We start from the raw sequence: 21,094 nt of genomic DNA on the forward strand, positions 1-21,094 counted from the left end.
AATTACTCAAGAGCGAGACGAAACGATCTTTCTTGTCGTCATTTTTTGCAGCGCAACAATGAGAGCGACAGTCGCTTTCTATTTCTTCAAGTACTTAACTATACCTGCCTCGACACCTTTTCAGAGATCGATCGATGGCATAAAATGTCACAAGGTTAAGTCAATTGAAGTCGAATGGTTTCAAATACGTTAGATACTATCAGAGAAGAAGAAAGAGAGAGAAAGATTAATTGAAAAGAACTACATTAAATACGAGTAACAAAATTGTGAGAGCACCGATTCCGCTTCTAAAAAATCATCTTAAAAAATGCAAGTTTGAGAAACAGACACAGAATAGACGAAAATTTCGGGTGCGTCATCGTGAAAAGCGAGAAAAGAGGAACAGAAAAAGAATAAAGGGAAACACGGGAAAGAATGGGAGGCGAAATAAAGCTGAGATGAAAGAGCCGGTTCAGGTCGCCCATGGCCGTTATGGATGCAAATCCGCGTACGAAACGTATAAAAGATTTGCAAGAACAAATACACGCCTGGGAGTTTGGCCTCGAAGATGGGGAGAGGCCATGAACAAGAACGAGTAGAAGAAAAGGACGCAGGAGGAAAGAGAAGAGGGAGGAGGGAGGAGGACTCGGTCTCCGATGGATTCAAATGAGGATAAATATTTATAAAAGAGTGCGCCGATGGAGTTCCCTTCTCGATTCCTACCTCGAGTCGGGGTGCGGACGTTGCGAGGAAATATTGGTTCTCGCACTGCCTCACGAAATGAGAAATACAAGAAGAAAGGCTGAAGGAAGAGGGAGAAAAAAGAGGAGCAGAATCGAGGGACGCGAGTGGAATATCCGCGATAGAGTCGCCTTGACCAGATTTAACTGGCTTGAAATTTAGTGGATGATAAACTTGTCGATTTTCACGTTTTAACCATCCCTATAACTCTAAGAGAAACTCGCGAGACTCACGTGACTCCTCTATTTATGATATTTTTACTAAGAGGTTATGAGGTAGAAAACTTTTCGTGTTACGTAAATTGTGTTCGTACGCGTTTGGATCTAATAACTTTCTTTGCAAATATTTTCAAGATTATCGCAAAACTCCAAATTATCGTTGAAACTGGCACTTGGATCTTTTTAAACGGTCAAATTAGTAATAAATGCCAAACAAAATCGTCAAGCTTTAACGTTCGGTAAGGTAAAATGCCGAAGGCATATTTTTTCCTCCATTTAGCCGGTAAATTCTCAACGCTTTTAGAAAATTAATATACGGCTTGTGTGCCCGCTTATATCTGCAACGTATATAAGGCACTTTGGGTTAACTAGCGTAAGCGTTTAGGTCGTTAGCGCAAGTAGCCGCGTTATTATTAGAGTTACGAGAATAACATAATATTATCCTTCTCCCGCGAAACGAATGAAATCAAATCCGCCGTTCCCCCGTCGACATCACCGTCGAGCGAGGATGTTAAATAACGAGCTGCGGCGGGTTCCCGACGTCGACGTTGCCGAAGAAACGGGAAAAGGAGAGAAACCGTAGAGAAAGGGAGACGGTAAGGAAGGGAAAGAGGGTGGAGAAACGAACTTTGGGCGAGGACGAGAGGACAGCAGAAAGACGAAGGGAATACATCTCGACAAGTAAATGCGACTGACGTTAATGGGGGCTAAATAATTTTATCCCTTCCCCCCGCCCCCCCCCTCTCATCGGCGTGTCGTACCTCATCGCCGGCTTGAAATACGCACGCTTCTTTAGGAAATTTCTCACTCGAAAAGTGGAAGAGAGCGGGGATTATCTACGCGATTTTCCGGATAACGAGAAACGCTTTCTTCCGAGCGAAGACGCAGCGAATATTAAAAAAGTTGTGCCAAAGTCTCGGCGCGCACACACTCGCGGAATAACTTTAATAAAATATAAAAGGGACTAAAAAGTGTGTACCACGAGAGAAAGAGAGAGAGAGAGAGAGAGAGAGAGAGAGAGAGAGAGAGAGAGAGAGAAAGATTCAATATCGGAAAGCCCATATATGTCTCGCGTGAAAGTCAGCTCTTTCACGATTGTTTTGCGATTCACATAGCCAGTCACGATAAAAGAAAATGAATATTGCGGAAACACTAATCACACATATTTTCTATACCACATTGTAGATAAAATGTACTTTCCAATCGCTAAGATTAAAATAATTCTTCCGTATATTATGGCACTGAGAAGCATAAATTGAAGTGTTCGTTTATCTGTATATCTCGCGATTTTTGGCAAAGTATCCCGAAATAGATGCATTCCGTTCTCTGGTAAGGAACGTAAGCCCGTTTTTGCCGCCTCGGCCCTGTACGAAAAATTCCGACGGCATCTACGGTCACGTCCCGGAAGATTATACGTCGCGCGCAAAAACCAGACGAAGGGGAACGGGAGAATCGAAAACGGCGCGATCTCTCTCGGTGTCACGACTTCTTCGGCTTCCTTCCCCTGTAATTTCTCTCTCGACTCCGTACATATTCTTCGATCTGGGACTGTGAGGTCTAGGTCGATTGCGCCATCGATTGCAGGCACTTTGGCCCACTTTAAACGTTTTCCCTCTGATTAAACAAATATTGTACGTAACTCGAATTGTGTTTCTTTCGCAAATGGCAAGTTTAAAACTCATTTTACCTCGTTTGCATAACAGTACACGCTTGATAAACCGTACCAAAAATATTCTTGTTTACACAGCGTAAGCACAATGTAGATAAAGTCTCTGATAAATCATGTATCACGTATCGATCGTCAAGAACGATTGTGAAACACAACAGGTCCGATAGAACACGGTGCGCTATAATGTTACGAAGGACGTATCGGAACGATAATCTAAGATAACACAAATCTCTTTTACCTTCAACCTTTTGTACAATTAATCGGCCAGCCATTCTGATTTTCGTACGTCTCCATTCTCTATGCGCTCCGCTCACGCTCGAACGCGCGGAACGCGACGCGCGAGCGCGAACGCATCGAGCGACGACGACGTATAGGGGAAATGCCGGCGCCCGGGTTCAAAAGGACGCACGACATCGTATAATGCCTGAACGGACACGGCGGCCGGGAGCGAGAGGAGCTACGGGAATAACAAGATCATTTGTCACCAGCCATTTGCATACGTCGCACGGTGTTTCATGTGCTAGCGTGTAAGGATGAATTGAATGAACCTTTGTTGAATATTGGATGAAAAGTGAAGAGAGCCTGCCGCGCGTCCTCTTCCTCCTCCGCCTCCGCCTCCGCCTCCACCTCCGCCTCTTTATTCGCGGTCATCCTCCTTCTCCTCGTTATTCGCGGTCTTCCTCGTACCCTCGAATCTCTTTATTCGCGATCCTACTCTCCGCCCTGTCTCTCTTTATCCGCTGTTCCCTCTCCTCGCCATAGTCATACCTGCGCGCTTTTTTTTTTTCTGGCTTTCATCTTCCTGCGTCGCACTTTTTGGCGCGGCGCTACAAAAGACCCCGACCAACCAACCATCCGACCGACCGATCGACCGACCGATCGACCGACCGACCGACTGGAGCAGTCCCGAGTCGCATCATGTAAAATATTGCGCTGGTCGGACCGATTTTTAATTATTACGTGATGTTGGAACGTTCCGGCTTCAAAAACACGCGCGGAGAAGCAAAAATAACTTCGGACGAGTATTGACTTATATATCAACTGACACAACCAAACGAACGTGCTAGGGCCGCTAGGGCGTTCGCATGACGCATACGAGACGTCCGGATTTTGCTTATAGAAACAATTACGTATATGTCAAAATAATTGATGACCGTTTAACGTAACTGAAATTTCATTGAAATAAGACAGTGCAATTTAATTCTAATGTTTATAAATACTTTTAATGATAAAATTTCGTTTTAAACACAAAGTTATCTCTCTAACAGAAGTTAATCGCCTATTATAATTTTAAACTATTATAATTTTAAACTTTATTTTCACGGATTATTTTATATATAATGTCATACAGCTTGCTGATTATATGCTTGACAAAACTTTCGATTGCGTGATGGAAAGACAAAATTTTGGATGTTGATTTTTAAGTAGATACGATAAAGTTGTATATTGAAGTTTCTAATATGTTAGGATGTTAGCGGTCAAAGTATGAGGCGAGCTGAATCCACATCCTCAAACGCGGCAGACGTTGACGCTCACGGCCCCTGTTCGACCTGTTTGCTCAGCATACTACATATGTAGGGCATTACTAATTGCGATTAATTATCGACGAAATATATCGATTCTTCTGAAGGCCAATCGAAACGATTAAATTGGGATATTTTCCGAGCGACAATAAATTCGAAGTTTCATGTACACATTTCTTTCGATTAAACGCTTCTTTATAGCGCATATCAAAATATAAAATTTACTTTTAAAAAATTGTAGAAAATGCTTAAAATCAAATCCATTTGCAATTGAGTTATTAAAACTCAGTTTACAATTTCAATCGTTTACCTAAAAATCTGCCTTTCTGTTATCTAAATACTTTTTGTTATTAAAAACAAACGATATTCCTCTAGAATTCCACATTTATAAAGAAGTACAATAGTTTTTTATACATTTCTATACAATGTTTCCATAAATATTACCTGTTAAATTTAAATACGACATGCCACGAATATTTTTGTTCGAGTAATCAAATACAGATGTTTTATATCGCGACCAATCGCGTTTAATATATCAGAACGCTTCAATATTGTACCCTCAACGCCGTTGGTCGGCAGGCACTTCGGAGCTAATAAGCGCAACAATTCCCGCGGTGGTCACCGCCAGGTATCCAACTAGCCCGACGAACAATGGCCGACTGTGGTTACTGACACGCTGCTTCGGTCTGACGGCGCATTGACAGAGATATAATTAATGCGACATATATCCGTCGGTTGAATGGAGAGCTGCGCGCCGGAGATTGGCTCATATACATGACATCTAACACTATCGTCGATCCTTCCTTCCACGCATTTTTCGACAAATTTGCAGTCGACTGTCACTTAATGAAAATGCTATTGACGTGCACGTGCAAAATTAGTTTACAAAAAATTCATTATTCGAAACAAGTTTATATCTTGCATCTTGCGTAATAAAACTACTTAAAGTTCACTATGTTATTGCGTGTACATATACACTTTCTTATCGGATACGACATGATTGTAGTTTTTCTTACAGACAGCAAAGTCCTTGAAGCTAAATCTTTAAAAAAATTTAATTAATCAGAATCTACATATTACTCAAGTGATACTACACGTTCTTTCTTTTAGAATGAAAAAGAAAACAGCCACAGTCAAATTACTCGTTGCCTTTTTTCTCCTCATGGACATTTTCTCCACGACCTGCAATCGCAATATTTTTCCTTAACAAATGGTGCATCCCGGTAAAAGGTTAATCAACGCGTTCCAGCGGCGCGTTATCGGAACGCGCGACGCCGCGCCGTGCAGCTGCAGGTGCTCATTCATAAAGCGCCTCTTTGTGTGCGACGACAGCAGAAGCTCGTTTCTGCCGGGCAACCATTGTGGAGAGGCCGATCCTTATCTATGGGACGTATCCGTGTCGAGGCTGTCCATAGGTTCAGCCGCGGTATCTTAATAAGAAATCGAGCCGGGCCGCGAAATCACACGAACGACGGCGCTACACGGCCGGCGTCGATACGCATCGATTTTTATCGCGACGCGGCTCGCGGCGGCGCGACGCAACGTCACGCCGTCGTAAATAAAGGCGTAACTGTCGGCGTAAGTGATACGTACGTATTACACCAGGAAAATATAGGTAAGGTGCAACGTAGTCGCAAGCGATCGTAAACGTCGGCCTGCCGGCTTTTATTATCGAATTCACCGGCCGCATGAAACTCTGCTGAACTGAAGTTTCGAGCTTAACGGGCAGATAAAGTCGATATCGTTAGCGTCGAGGCGTGCTCGACTGTCAATTTGTGATATACGCGTTCTTATATCGCCGAAAGTTTCCACATGGGACCGTAGATTGTGGATTAAGTAATTTATCTGTTACATTACTTTCAACCTATGTGGCGAAAATTTCGAACAAATTTACTGTTAAACTATCATTCTTATCGTTTTAAATGCATATACTGCTTGTGCATAAAAATTGCTTATTAATATTATATAAATCCGATTCAATTTTTAAAAAGAAAAACCTCAAATTTGACATACATTTTGGTAATTCAACTTATCACAACGCCTAGCAACGATAACAACCATTTTTAGCATTATTAACCATACATTCAACTTTTAAAAATATAAAAGAAAGAAAAATTAATGCGAGTCCCCCGAAATACTCTGTGTAACTGAGATTCGTTCTCTATTCTAGCCACGATCGTTTTTACCTCTACGCTCCCCAATTAAAAACGGCACCTGCACACCTGCGTGGATGAGGTCGTCAACCGTAGGTTTCATTAACGTGCCCATGCTAGAGCAGCAATGTCCGCGCGCGTCTGTTCTCGGCCAAGCAATAAACTAGCGACACGTTATACGAGGTGCCTTAGCGCCGCTACCACCGTCGTCCTGGTCATCGTCGCCGTCGTCGTGACGCGATATATCCCGTAAACGGATATGTCGTGCGCAAGCCCGAGAGATTCTGCACGATGGATGACCGCGCCGATATGTGCACCGACCCAACGCCGACCGGCAATAAAGAGCGCGAAATCGTGTCCCACCCGCATTATTAATGCAGCGAACTATCGCTGCCCGAGCCTCGTTCCATGTCCCATCTCTTTCTCTCTTCCCTCCCTTCGAAGCCCTCTTCCTGGCTGCGCGATTTATTGACTCTTTAAATCGGACCGCGACAGCCTGACCGTATTTAACCCTTTCCTTCCCAGACGGCTAGTAGAGGCGTAATTGCTATATAGTCCGAATAAGGGAAAGATGGAGATTCGCACATAGGGATCTAAAACTATATCCATATATGAGCTTTATTATGATATTGCACAGTCGGGAAATCCCAGAAATCTCATCGCCATTCGGCTTAAATAATGGATTTTCAAATGCCGATATTTGCTTATTGCTTAATAACAGAAATGCTAATAATTATCGAGTTTGGAACAAAGAAACTTCTAATAGTTATAATTGTATAAATAACAAAATTTTATTTGAATCCTGGCACTCCACTTCGTTTTCTCTTTGAATTCTCTTTTATAAAACGAATTTTGTCAAAAATTTGGAAACATCTCTAGTCTCATAGAAGTGTTTCAACAAATTGCTCTGCATCCGGAAATCGTGAAAAGCACAGAGTTCTCGTTGAATTGCCATAGTTGTTTCTACAAAGTGAACACTTTGCGGAGAGAGGCGACTATGTCTCGCCATTGCTAACGAAAGGGTTAAACGACGACCAACCCGAAACTCTGCGGACTCGCTCGTTACACGATGTTCCAGTTTAACGATTCCCCGCGCGATTACGAAACAGCGGTTGAGTTAATTAATGAAAGTAAAGTTTCAGCTTTTCAACGTGACATCGTTGCCATTCAAAGCCTATTTTCCAAAGCCAATAATGATGCTTAGTGTCGTGATAGCGTGGCATTATTAATGTAAATTAATGCATTTACTTTTCAACCAGTTCTTGTTTCTCAATGTTCTAACTAAATCAGTGCTCATAATTTTCTAGCATTTCGTATCTCTCGCAAATGCCTTAAAAAAAGGTTCATATTTTTATTATTAAATTTTACTAATTATTAAAAAGTATGATGTTTACTATACCTTTTAAAACATTCTTAATTCCAAATTTGTATAACATATTACAGATAAAAAATTTGCATTTGAAATCTCTGTAAGTATTCTAATTCGTCACCTTGACGTAACATCAGCCTTAATTCCACAGTATTTTTATTGACATTGGAGACAATTTATATTGCGAACATTGACATGCATAGTGCCGTACAATAATGAAAAAAACACGTAGCCTCTATCGTTAACGTCCTCATTTTCGCCAGTTTTATTAAAATCCGATTTACACTTCGCCGCGAAAATACGAAAGGTGCTTTTGTTCCCGTCGACAGAAAACGACGGAGAGAGAAAGAGCGTGACAGAGAATACGTTCTTTTGTTCACCCATTTCGTTTCGTTCTTTCGTTTTCAGGTCGGCAGCAGCGGTCCGCCTTCACACCGAGACGACAAAGTTGAGCGAGAAGCACCCGGAGATTTCGACGGCTTATGCGAAGTTTATGGCATGACCGCGCGCGAAACGCTCGCGCTATCTCGACGCTTCTCATGCATATTCAGAAACTGCACCATCAATGAGAAAACCAAGAAATCACGAAGATTTTCAAAGATTCTCTCGAAGATTCTACATGCGTGGATAAACTACAGTCGCGAGAATTGATATCAATCCGATAAAAATATCTACCCATTTATTTATCTTATCAAACTAAAAAAATTCCAAGCATTGTGATTTATCTTGAGTTTAGCTTCAACCGTTGTAAGTCATATTAGTTAACTAACTAGCAATTTTATTATTTTTATGCGTTAGAATTTACATACGCTTGAATTTCTAAAATAACTCGATTTACTATATTTAACAAAAATTCATAGGAATAAACAATATTTTGTTTACGCAACATTTTCCAAAATACATCAAATATCTTAATCTCTTTAAGTTACAATTAATTGTCACTGACTAGATAACATTTATTTTCTTTTAATTGTAGACTCTATATATAAATCCGGAATAATAAGATTAAAAATGTAAGATTGCCTCAATTCACAGTAATCTAATTTTATCCAAATGTAATGTACAAAGAAAAATATCCAGTTTACTTTAGAATCTATTTAAAATTCACATTTTCCGACTATTTGAAGTGTTTAAGAAAATATGATTCAGTTATATAAGAGAATTGTTATCTATAAAAAGTATAGCAGGTAGCAATATAGAATAATCTAATATAGAGATAACAATGGAAAAAATATAGAATTGGAATAGAAAATAGATTTCTCTTTTTATCTTATAGAAAGAATCATTTTGATTAATGTCGTCAAACGGCAAATATCATTTTCAATAAATAAAGCAGCAGTAAAAGATAGAAAGCTATAAAATTCTCATAAAACTCATGATTCTAGATCAAAAGCAAAGATCTCTCACGCTCAACAGGATGTCCATAGCTAGTTAGCGCCCTGCCCTAACTTCTAATTGCAATGCGGTTGCTATGGAATCTTCCCTCGATTCAATCAGACACCCTTCGTCCGAACCAAACAGTTCCGTTCCGCATCGTTGGAGACGCGAACGAAAGAAATACTGGCTAATTAAAAGTGGTACCGAGTACAATACAACGCAAAGTAATATACGTAGTTTACCGTCAATTGTGCCATCAATTAGTGCTCAACTCCTAATATAATAAAGTAAAATTAAAATAAATTTATAAACGACTTAACAAATTATTTTGTTATTTATCACATAACTAGGATTTTTTAACCACTGGATTTAATATCCAACATTCGTTGTTGTAACGATCGCTTTAGGAAAACGAATATCGAACTTAATCGTGGTATGCCAAAATACGGAATTGCGAAACAATGTTACTTGTACTACTCGTTAAAATAAATAACGTGTTGCTACTGCGCGGAAGAACTAATTCCCAGCAAGGTAAAGTTTGCCTATATAACGCGAAACGCGAGGCGAGTGTAGCTGCTAAACGTTCACAAAGTTTGAGAACGGCAGTGACGAGATGTTACTAATTTGTTGGTTAATTAGTTGACGCGTCTGTAAACCATGACTGTCCAATTCCACGTCGTTGAGCAGCAGAACGCAATGCAGTGCATTACAGTGCAATACAATAGTGATACGAATGACAGTTCTATAGAATATGAATTGCAAAATAAGCCCTTTCATTGCTCATATTGTTTCATTAACAAAGATATAGATAAGAAAATCGATATAGCATAAAGAATATACAATTGAATTTCGTAAAGCAAATATTAATCCAGATTCATTAAAAATATTTCTTCAAAAAAACATTTTAATACGAAGTCCTTTTTTCTATTGTCGTGAAATAAAATTTCAGAGATAAAAAAACAAAAGAATTCCAGGTGTTAGATGCATCATTCTGCACGTTATCGATTAAAATATACTTTAACTTGCACGCTAGGCAAAGCTGAGCAACCGTGATCGGATTGTGCACGCGCGAGTACAAGCGTGAAGAAATATTCGTTTCGCGCGGCATTTGCGGCGGACAAAGTCATAAATTTTTGTGGCGCAGCAACGTCAGTGGCCAGAAGGAATCGCTGTTTCGGCGGAGGTTAAAATATATATATTCCGGTACGCTTGCATTTTGCATTCCATAAAACTCGCGTGTCGAAAATTTGCATGGTTCGACGCGATACCCCGCGCGGCGCGGCGCGGCGCGGCGCACCGAATTTACACCGGGTGTATCTCCGAACGCGCATTTCGTCCCTGCGCCCTCGAAGCGTTCATTATTAAAAATCGGTCGTTACAAGCGAATTTCGTCGAAAAATGCCCCACGCGGGACTCGCGAGTTCTAAAGTAATTCACGATGAAAATTATCAGATAAAATCCAGTAGCAATTTCAGAGTTTGGCGCTGGTTAAAATTTCGACTATTCTCGCTGTGTGTGAGCTTCATATCAGCATTGTTAGCGATTAATACGATTAATCCGTCCCGAGTTTTATCTTGTTACACGACTTCCAATCCCGATATCAAAAAACGAGAAACGAAACCGCAATATAACGAATGTGCCAGCCACTCGAGGAAAATGTAGGGTGTAACCTGGATTTGTGGTACTAAAAATCGCGCGGCGTTGTCAATCATCGTCAAAATTCGCAAAGTTCTATATACGAATTTACATTTAAAATAAATTTTATTTATATTTTAGAACTGGCGAATTTTTTATTTTACATGACATGTATATTTCTTTGGAAATTTCTAAAGATATTATAGAGAAAGAAAATTTAAAATAGTTTCTTTTTTACAAGCGGATTTATGAACTAAAATCTTTTAATCTTCTTAAATCATTCTAATCCTATCATCTCTATCTATCTCATAGTTGAAAAAATAGACATGTACGAAGTGTTTTCTTTGCATTTTTATTACACTTTCAATTTTATTTAATTTTTTGCGAAGTTTTGTATATGCTTATCATTTTATTCCAAATTTTAAATAACTCGTCTAATCATCAAAAATGAAAAATTTATTTGATTACCTCGTTATATCTATTTTCAAATATCCTTAAGTATCGCTAATCATCGATATATCTGCAACATTTGCGATTTCTTGCAATTTAATCTCTAGAATATTTAATCGACACAGAACACTTTAAAAGTCAAAAACACATTGTATTGTACAATCGGTAGCATTAATGTCATCTAGTGTGCCCGAATTTACAAGGAGACCCGATAGGAGACCTCACAACATGCGATTCACCGATATGTTCAACTTATTCATAAATTAATTGAGCTATTTGATTGAGATATTATTTAACTGTATAAACGAAAAGATATGTTTTTTAAGTGTTATGTAGAGAAATTTGATTGTTAAACGCACATATGGTTAATCCTCTCGCGTTACATCATAGTATAAGGATTCATTACTTTTCTCTTCTCGTTAGTTACTTTATCGATATATCGAAGAACGGATTTGCGAATGTCGACCGCGACGTGCGATTAAGAGATTCGTTTATCCGCTTCTCTCCGGCTAACGAACGTGATATCCCCCCTTCCGCCTTTGCCCATCTCTCTGTGGAAGCTGCATTATAAGATTGAGTCTGCTGAATCCCCGTAGTAATCTAAAATCCGAGGAAAAATTAGATTCGTTAATCGGCCAGGAGAGAAAGTCGCGGCTGGGAAGAAGAGAGCCTTTAATTAAATCGTATCGCCTCTCGACTCCCTTCACCCTACCGAAATCCCCGGACCGCAAATTTTCGCCGCGAAGGAGCCGCAGACTTTCCTCCTTCCTTCTTTGTCCGCCACGCTACACCCCATTCATTCTTTTTTCCACCGTCATATCGTCGCGTTCTTAACGATCCTCGGCGATTTTGTCGACTTATTTCACATCCGTTATTAATTTGTTTTAATTACACGGCGCACCGAACTGCGCCGCTAATTCGTCAATTATCGGCGAGCAAAGTTACCGCCGTATCGTGTCAGTTGTGTTGAGTGCCGTTTATTATTATTTTTTTATTTATAGAGTTTGTGCTACTACTAGAGGGATATGTACTGGTATAAAAATGATACTTTTAGATAAAATTGTTGCGTGTCTTTTCTTCTTTTTTTTTGTTATTATTGTATATTGTATCTTCTCGATCACGGCTTAGTATAAAAAATATTTAGAGTATAAATTATTCATAAAAATTCACATCAATTATTCGTCGTTTATTTCATCAAAGACTATTCGACGCTCAACATTACAAAAGGAAAATCGTTATCCCGGAAAGGAACGTTTTAGCGTTCGCGACACTTTGTCGGTAAACATACCGTTAAACAAACCAACCGCCGAAGGGGATGAATTTCCTTGGAGGCGTAGATCGAAGCGGGAATAAACCAGTGTGTTTCGTCTGTTACTATCGTTCCATGATGAAACGTGTTTCGCGGAGTTGCGATCGTTGAAACAGTCAGATTGTAAATCCAGGAAATTGCGTGAAATGTGGGAGTACCATAACAGAAAAATTCATATGATCATACTCGAATCCGACAATTGCACCTATTGCTGTGATGCAAATGAATAACTAAATGTTATATAATAATACTTGATTTTTCCACCTTTCTCTTTCTTTTTAACAGCTAAATAAAATAATTATTAAAAAATAATTATTCTTATAAAAAGTTAAACTGTAATTAATTTACGAATACATTTTAGAATATTCAAGAAATTGATTTAAACCTCCTAAAGTTTAGGGGAAAAAATACAGCAAATAGAAAAGTAAATAATAAGAGAATATAAAAATAAACAATAACAGAACACAGCGCAATAATGCAAAAAGTAAATTCCTTGATAAAACAAGCACATATTGGATTTAAATTTTAACTAATAACAAAATTTCTATTCTCTGAATTATTTTTTAAGATTTTCTTGAATTTTTATCTGTTACTTTTTTATATAACATAAATAAGCTATAAAGTTACAAAAGAGATGATATATCAAATCAGAGATGGATATCAATTTTTTGTTTACAAAAAATTGGCTGCAAATTGATTTAAACAAATTATTAATGGTACTGGAATTGATTGTTGTAAATCCAGTAAATTATAAATCCACTGATTTATCCAGTACGCATTTCACCTGAAAAGCTTCAATTGTGTTTTGGCTAATAACATAAATACTTTGATTGTTAATGCTGTATGCGTAGTCATGAATCATAACGATATTTTTTTTTACATTTTGAAAACACTTTTGTTTTTTCTGGTTATTTACCGTTTACTGCACGTTGTTACATGTGTTACGTGCGAAATAAAACAGTAATTAATACACCACAAGTGTTTCATCCGCTTCACGTAACGACGTAACTGGTGATGCGGCCGAGAGCTTTTAAAAGGACGCGGAATTAAATTTAAATTCTGCGTAAAATTGCATTTTAATTTTGAAATGCAATTTGAATTTTTAGTGGAGAACAAAAATTTCAGTCTTGAAATTAAATTCTAATTAAAATTGCAAACAATACGCTGGCGAAAAAAACTTTATGAAAAATAAACAGAGTCATATAAGTACTTGACGATAACAAGGAACATATTTTACTTAAGGATTAAATACTTTGCCGCGACGTGCACCAGGCAAAGTTGAATATTTTGCTGAAATTGTCTATTATAAAGTCAAAACATAATAAATCTGCCAAGCTTATATATGCTTTTCTGTAAATTTAAAGAAATATGAAAGATGGATTCAAAAGGACACTTCTCAGCTTTAGAGAATAAAAATCTTATAAATCCAGCTCTAATCCCGTCCGTTTCGTGTAATTATGTTCGTATCTATGTTACGTAACTTGCTCTGCATAATCTTGCAATTAATTTCGACCGATCGCCCGTTCCTGAGGGCATTAGATCACGACGTATGGACAGTACGATCAACAGGATGCTAGGACGTACATCCGGCATATTACAGCTCAAATTAGAATACAGGATACGAAGGTAAACCAGAGTCCACATCTTCGAGCACGAGTATTTGGGATGTAGATTTAGAAAAAGTATCGCGAATGTGATATTCATATTATTTAAAACTATTTTTCAACGGTCAAGTATATGCAGTTTAATAAAATAAGCCAATTATATAAAAATAAAAACAAGACAAATGTCTAAAATGATGTCTAACAATAAGCAATGTCTCTCTTTAACAACATATTTCCCTCTTTTTCATTAGATATTTCTGAAAAAGCTTTTACAAACTTGCATTGTCTTAAATTCTAAATTTTACACATAAGAAATTCTCTAATAATTTAATATATAATAAAATATTTACATATTTTTGTTCAATATACAAAAGAAATTTTATTTAAAAAAAATTTCCAATTATTATGCAGATTCAGATCTGTCTACTGTTTGTAAAACATCTAAAAAATTTAACATTTTTTTAAGAACCGAAAAATGCAAATAAAAATGGAAGTTGTACTTTTACAGATAAAGTAACATGAAACTTTTAATTGCTATTCGACGGGCTGAAAATTAATGTAACTATCCAATATGTAAGAGAATTTTGGTTGGTCGAAATCATTTAAACGTTCTTGTTAAATCATTTACTTTTGAATCTTCCAAATAACGAAGCTCGTTCTCTTAACATTAAGAATTGGTATAGCAATCGAAAAGTCACAGCGTACGAGATCTCCTTTCGGCGAAATGAAAATAAAAAAGACATTACTCTTTGTCTTGCGAGTTAAGCCGCAATAGCTGAGAGTTAAAGCCTGGAGTGTACTAAATCAGTAATAAACCTAACTTAAGCTTCCCGAGCATCGCGGCGGCATCGACGTCGAGTCCCCGAGCGGCCGACGAGCGGACACCGAGCGTATGGCGGGCGCCATTAATCGCGCGATTTTACGAGAACGGAGGTAACGGAGGGAGAGAGAAGCGGCGTACAAAAGGCGAATTAATTCGGGAAAATTTATCGCTCCGCATCGAGAGCACACACACACACACACACACACACACACACACACACACATACACCGGGTATACGCTGTACTACCGGTAGGTAGCGACGGCGACGATACGCGCGAAATATTGGACACCTTGGACTTGCACGCGCGTCCATTTTTCGCAAGTCATTCGTTGCCCGAGGTGATCAACCAGCTTTGCGCGGGATATCGATTCGAGCCTCGGCCAAACACCGATCGGCCTTGTCGCGAACGTTGAAAGAACTGATAAAATATCGAGCAAGTTATCTAATAGTGAAACACATACAGACATTTGTTCGTGCTGCGCGTATTTCTTGCACTTTCCTACTTACACCTCTCGTCCTTTACCTTTGTTCCCTTTCAGCGGCTATATTTGTTTCATTAAAGTACGAAAGGTGAAACGCGCTATATGGACTACGCGAATTTAACACCTCTCTTATCCTATCGTAGATCACGCACTCTGTGTATTTACGCGTAGTTCGATACAATTATTGCGACTTCTTTCACATACTTCTTCGCATTGATTCTAATACATTCTACATTCGTTTTATGTAAAAAGATGCTAAAAGATGCATTTATGCTAAAAGATATGAGAAAAGAAAACAGGAACAAAATATAAACGATCTCGTATTTTATAGACGAAAAAACATACAAAAATTGTATGTTGACAACTAAAATATCGTTACGCGCCAATTATTTCACGCGCTCAAGACAACTACAAAAATATTTTACTAACTTCACATCTCAAATATCTGATATTTAGCCTATATTTGATTTGTCGCGCACAAACGTTGTTAACAATCGCGATGCGACTGTCGATACCTTGCATACAAAGCATGCTGTTTCGTTGCATATAACACAGGTAGATGTTGGTTCCAGAACTGCTGCCGGAGAGGGAAATGAGCGCGGATTTGACACGGCGGGACTTACGTGGCGGTCGACCACGCGTCGTAGCAGGACAAAGATGAATTATGATAATTATGCGCAAGTGCTGCCGGTGTATTTGAAGAGTTGTCTACAACCATTCGCAATCAGCCGGTCATAAGCGCGAACTCGGTCTCCGCCGCTTAATGATTCGAGGAATCACGCCGAGTGAATCCTCGACATCCGCCATTTTGCTGCATGTGCATATACGCAGTGTTCTATCAATGAATATGAGCACAATTAGGGAAGCAATCAAGTTCGCGCGATTTTCTGTTATGTCGCGAACCTGATCAATATTCATTTTATAAAGCAGAATATATTAGATTTTAATGAAGACAAGGTAGAAGGTAGTATAATTAATTTAATTTCCGTCCATTTTAATTTATACATCTTCGTACCGGTAACTTGATAAATAATATATCTTTTTTAAATTACTGTATATTACATTTCATATCAACAGTAAATTAAATATTTATTTTGTCTTCAGTCAGCGCGTTTAACGTAGCCTTTGTCAAAAATCGCCTATTTTTAAAAGTTATTTTCTCCTACGTTTTATTTCAAGTGTTGGATTTAATATTTCGTCAACGTGCTCACAAAACAATAAAAATATTTTGCGAGCTCCACCGTTTTAATTACGAAAAAATGACACGAGAAAATTTATATGTATAATATTGCGATTAAAGTTACCGTACATATCTATACACAGTAAATGTTAAAATGTATACACGTCAGTTATAGTAATATATAACAGTGTATAACGTTAATAAAATAACAAAAATGCCAAGAGAGCGTTACCATCTCGACATTCATGGCGTGTCAAATATAACCAAGAGTTGAATCGCCGATTGTTTCCCGGCGCAATTAATGTCGAGTCGTTAACGATTCCCCGAAGTTCCTCGCGAATTCTCTGGTTGGCCCATCCACCGTTCGACCGTTACAAAACAAGCAGCGGAATCGACTGATTTACGCCCGACGTTCTCCTCGTTGTCGAGCCGGCCTCACGAGACAAACTGTTGTCATTAATTGACAGTTTTACAGTCACAGTCGATATGCAAGCGACAATACACACAGTTTGCAACGACATTGTAGCAATAATTGGAATCTCTATGACAGCTTGAAAACAGTGATTTCTCAACAAAAAAAACAATATTTTATGACAGATGGACGAATGGAGAGAGTAGCACGACGATGAATAAGTAAATAGATATAGATTTATTCATTTCAAAATACAGAATATAATCTAAAAAGTACGATATCATTCTTATTCATTTAATGGCTAAAAACATACGAGTATTTAAAAAATAACGAAACGTAAAAAAAGAAGGTACATGTCATAAAGAAATTTCAAAAAAAATTATTCCTTTAAATATCTGGCTTATTAAAGAGAGATATAGAGAAAATATTCCACACTCGCATATATCATATATATCCCCATAAATGTTACGTATATTTCTAACAATATTGAATTTCTTTATAGAGCACTTACAGTTTTTTTTTATTTTATCTTCATATCTCATCGCTTGGATTACGAAAATTTTAGATGTTAATCCATTAAAATTTAACTAATCATGTACGCATTTGCTGATCGTTTCTTTAAATTTATTATCATAAGCATAGCAAGACTCGATAAATGAAAGGAAGAATGTTACGAGGATCTAAGAGCGTACGAGACGGAAAGTGGAGAGCTGCTTTCTTAACAAGTGTAGAGGCCACGTCCTCGGCCTCGCGCGAGCAGAAAGACCAGTTTTTGTGACAATCGCTCACGGGGGCTTGCAGTGCAAGAAGCAGGCCGTACGACCATCAACGACAGATTACTTACAGACTGTCCTAAATAAACCCGAGAGTCGTCGACGTGAAGTGGAATCTTGTCTGTGCCAAACAAAACGAAAAAAGAATTCGCTTTGAGAGTGCAGGGCCAAATATGTATTTTCGGAAAGTTTTTTTTCTATAACCACCATATCGTCATAAATTGGTACAGATAATTTTGTTTTTCGCATATATTTATGAGATACAGAGAGAATAATTTCTTTATGGTATGTTTTGTTTTGTTAAATCGGATACATGAATGAATCTAATGGCAAATATAAATATCCTATTTCCAATTTAAAAAATTCAGTTTTTTCTCATTTCTCTTTTATGTAAATTTACGGAGAAAGAACGGTTCTTTCCTGGAATATTTTACTTATATTTTCAAATGTGTGTTTTCTTATACATAGTACATTCCACGAAGCGATATTAGAAAAAAGAAATTGTAATTTATCACGGGAGAGGAGCGACAGCGTACACTAGTAATGCGAAAAACCGCAAAACATCGAATGGTTTCCACGAGTATCGGACGATAAAGACTGTTATCGAATTATCAATGTGCTTCCCGCGCGCCCAGGCAGGTTTCCGCGTGTTATGATTTAACGAAACGATTTTATCTCGGCGGCCATAAATTCAATTTACGACGGGCATTCAAAAGGTTTCAAATTCTAGATCGACAGTTATGACGCCGCTGCTGCCGAAAGCGATGAAGAAACAGTAAGATTTCAGGGTCGGCTAAATCCCGGTTTATTGGCGGTCTGATTGAAGGTTTCACCCCGTGCTCTCTTCATATATCCCTTTCTAAGTTCCTCCGCCAATCTTGGCAAATGGTTTAAAACTTTCAAAAGAAAGAGAAAAAAGTCCTTAGTGAAACTATCTAATTCAAAATGCTTTCTTGCTACATTTTTCAATTACGCTCTCATTTAAAAGTTAATTAGAATTTGCGTGGTTTCAAACAACAGATTTACTTAGTAAAGGATCGTCAAATATCTCACGAGTATTAATCGTAGCAAGAAAATTTCATAAAATGATCTACAATGGTCCATGATGCTCTAAGAGATTTACTTCGAGCTGACCCTGAGGTATACCTACAACGGCTTATCTCGACGCTGAAACGGCGTCATAGGGAGGCTTGCCACCGTCCAGAGATCGTACGTGACGATACCTCGGCGAGTACACGGCGATACCAGTTACACAATAAGGCCCGAACACCAATTACCGTCGAGAAAGAGCTCTGCACACCGTGAGGGGTCCACTGGCCCTCTCGTCTCGCTTGCAACCCTGCTCAATGTTGTTCATGAGCGCCGTAAGGAGTTTACAATCAAGTTACAATGGATTGCATCTGCACCCTCTAGGCTTATCAAAACAGGAGAAAAATTCGTTTAAAGAATGCCGATTTATAGTGAAATTTTATAAAGTGACATATATTTATATAATTTTATGAAATAAAATTTTATAAAATATTTCAACGGAATATAAGAATTTCAAAACATGGAATACATATATATATATATATTTTTTTTATATATACATATACGTGTATACTCTGCAATATATTCTGAGATTGTGAGTGAGAAAGAGGGAAAGAAAGATTCAAACAAAGCCCTACAAAGATTTCTTCGAGATCTCTGTATCTCGTATAAAAAAATTCTGGCGACGCCAATGCGTTGTTTCTCGTGTTGATCCTTTTTCACTGTATGGGTGGTGAATAACTCTACAAAAGCAAAGAACGACCGCGTAGGCGCACACAACTCTCGATATCTTGAATCTCAAACGGAAGCTGGATGCTACGAACAAAATCCGCATTGCGAAACGAAAGTCCCTTATTTTTCGTAACGAGCATGTACCTCCGTAAATTTATTTTAATGCTTACTTTTTAGTTATACAGAGTCTTATTTTTAAATTTTTGACTTAAAGTTTAATCTTTCTGATTCTCGCGCACCTGATTTTCGAATTTTTAGATTATCGAATCTTAAGATTAAAACGAAATAATCTAATTAGATTCCCTTAGATCTTAGATTATTAATGAAAAGAATTGAAATACTGTGTGTGATGAAAAATAAGTAAAAAAATTGTATTTTTATATTTTTTGTCTTAATAGAAAAAAATATACAAGATGCATCGTTTCTCAATATTGTATAATAAAAAAATTTATTATGTACATATAAATGTATGTATAAAAGAAATATCTATTTTTTCATGATTACTATTTCTGCTATCATTTAAGTTGCTCGTGCTTAATGAAATCATTTTTAATAAGCAATGCCGTGCTATAAAGTGAAACTTGAATACCATTTTCATTCTTTGTTCATAACGCTCAAGCATTAGGTCGTTGCATAAGCAGTAATAAACGGGCGTGTCATCATCATACCAAATAAATGTTACCCGTAACACAAAACTCACGCGAGGTAACGTTATTAAATTCCATTTTAGTTTAACGAAATATACGGGTATACCACTCTTAACCCGGCGACAAGCCATTGCCGGGAAATATGAAAAAAAAAGTGCGATTACTATCAAGGGTATCGAATTCATCCGGAATACGATCAATGACGAATCGAATACAAAAATGAATTTAAAAAAAAGGATTAATCGAGCTGTGGAAGCAAAAAATTACAAACGAGTTCGGATTAAAGCCATCCCGGGATTTTCGCACGCGGGAGTATCGAACCGCGAATGTCGAGAAATCATCCCAACGGCCAGTGCAAACAGCGCAAATTCAAACGCACAAAACCGAGGGTGAGCTACGGCGAACAATAGCGTCAGCCTTGGTCCGATAATTAAATTGACGCCAGCTTTTGCACACGTGGCAAGTGACAAAATCGCTCGTTAATTCACACATGCCGGCACAACCGTCCGAATCACTCGGCGAATTCTAAGCGCGATCGAAAGTATGCCAATTACATTACAATTTCGTCAATCGGTTCTACTAGATACTAGAAGATCCAATCAGTCTGTCTTCCTTATTGACATCGTTCGATCGTTATTACCTCGCTATATTGTTTGCGTAATTACTAACGCATTATAATGTAACGCTAAATATGTTCCACGAAGATCTAGGATATAGGACGAAAATTGTAAACTCATCGACTAACTAATAAATGGGAGAGAAGTCGCAGAACGAAAGTTCAAGGATCGAAAAGGCGGGTTTACGCGCGTTACAATTTATGAAGAGTTACGAAAGCCTACGAAAGCCATGACCCCAACGCGAATCGGCACGAATTACATCGCGCGAAGTAAAATCCGGCCAACAATAGTCGCGTTCACGCGTTAATAGAATCGTATAATCTTTCGCTCCCGCGCCGCGCCGCGGCGAGAGCGACGGACTTGTGTTAATT

General features: G+C 38.1%; 1 protein-coding gene and 1 long non-coding RNA gene across 5 annotated transcripts in view; both read right to left on the bottom strand.

Moving 5' to 3' along the window:
* The window catches only part of Rbp6 (RNA-binding protein 6), a 598,496-nt gene that overhangs the window by 502,282 nt on the left and 75,120 nt on the right, over positions 1 to 21,094 (bottom strand). The gene's annotated exons all lie outside the window — the stretch shown is intronic.
* On the bottom strand, positions 10,772 to 12,835 carry LOC139769827 (uncharacterized). The gene is made up of 2 exons (XR_011717633.1): positions 12,403 to 12,835; positions 10,772 to 11,714 (listed from the first exon to the last, which is right to left on the bottom strand). It is a non-coding gene; the product is annotated as an uncharacterized lncRNA (long non-coding RNA).

Source organism: Temnothorax nylanderi, unplaced genomic scaffold, assembly GCF_030848795.1.
Source record: "Temnothorax nylanderi isolate EJ_2023f unplaced genomic scaffold, tnyl_v1.0 TNYL_tig0025_pilon, whole genome shotgun sequence".
NCBI lineage: Eukaryota > Metazoa > Arthropoda > Insecta > Hymenoptera > Formicidae > Temnothorax > Temnothorax nylanderi.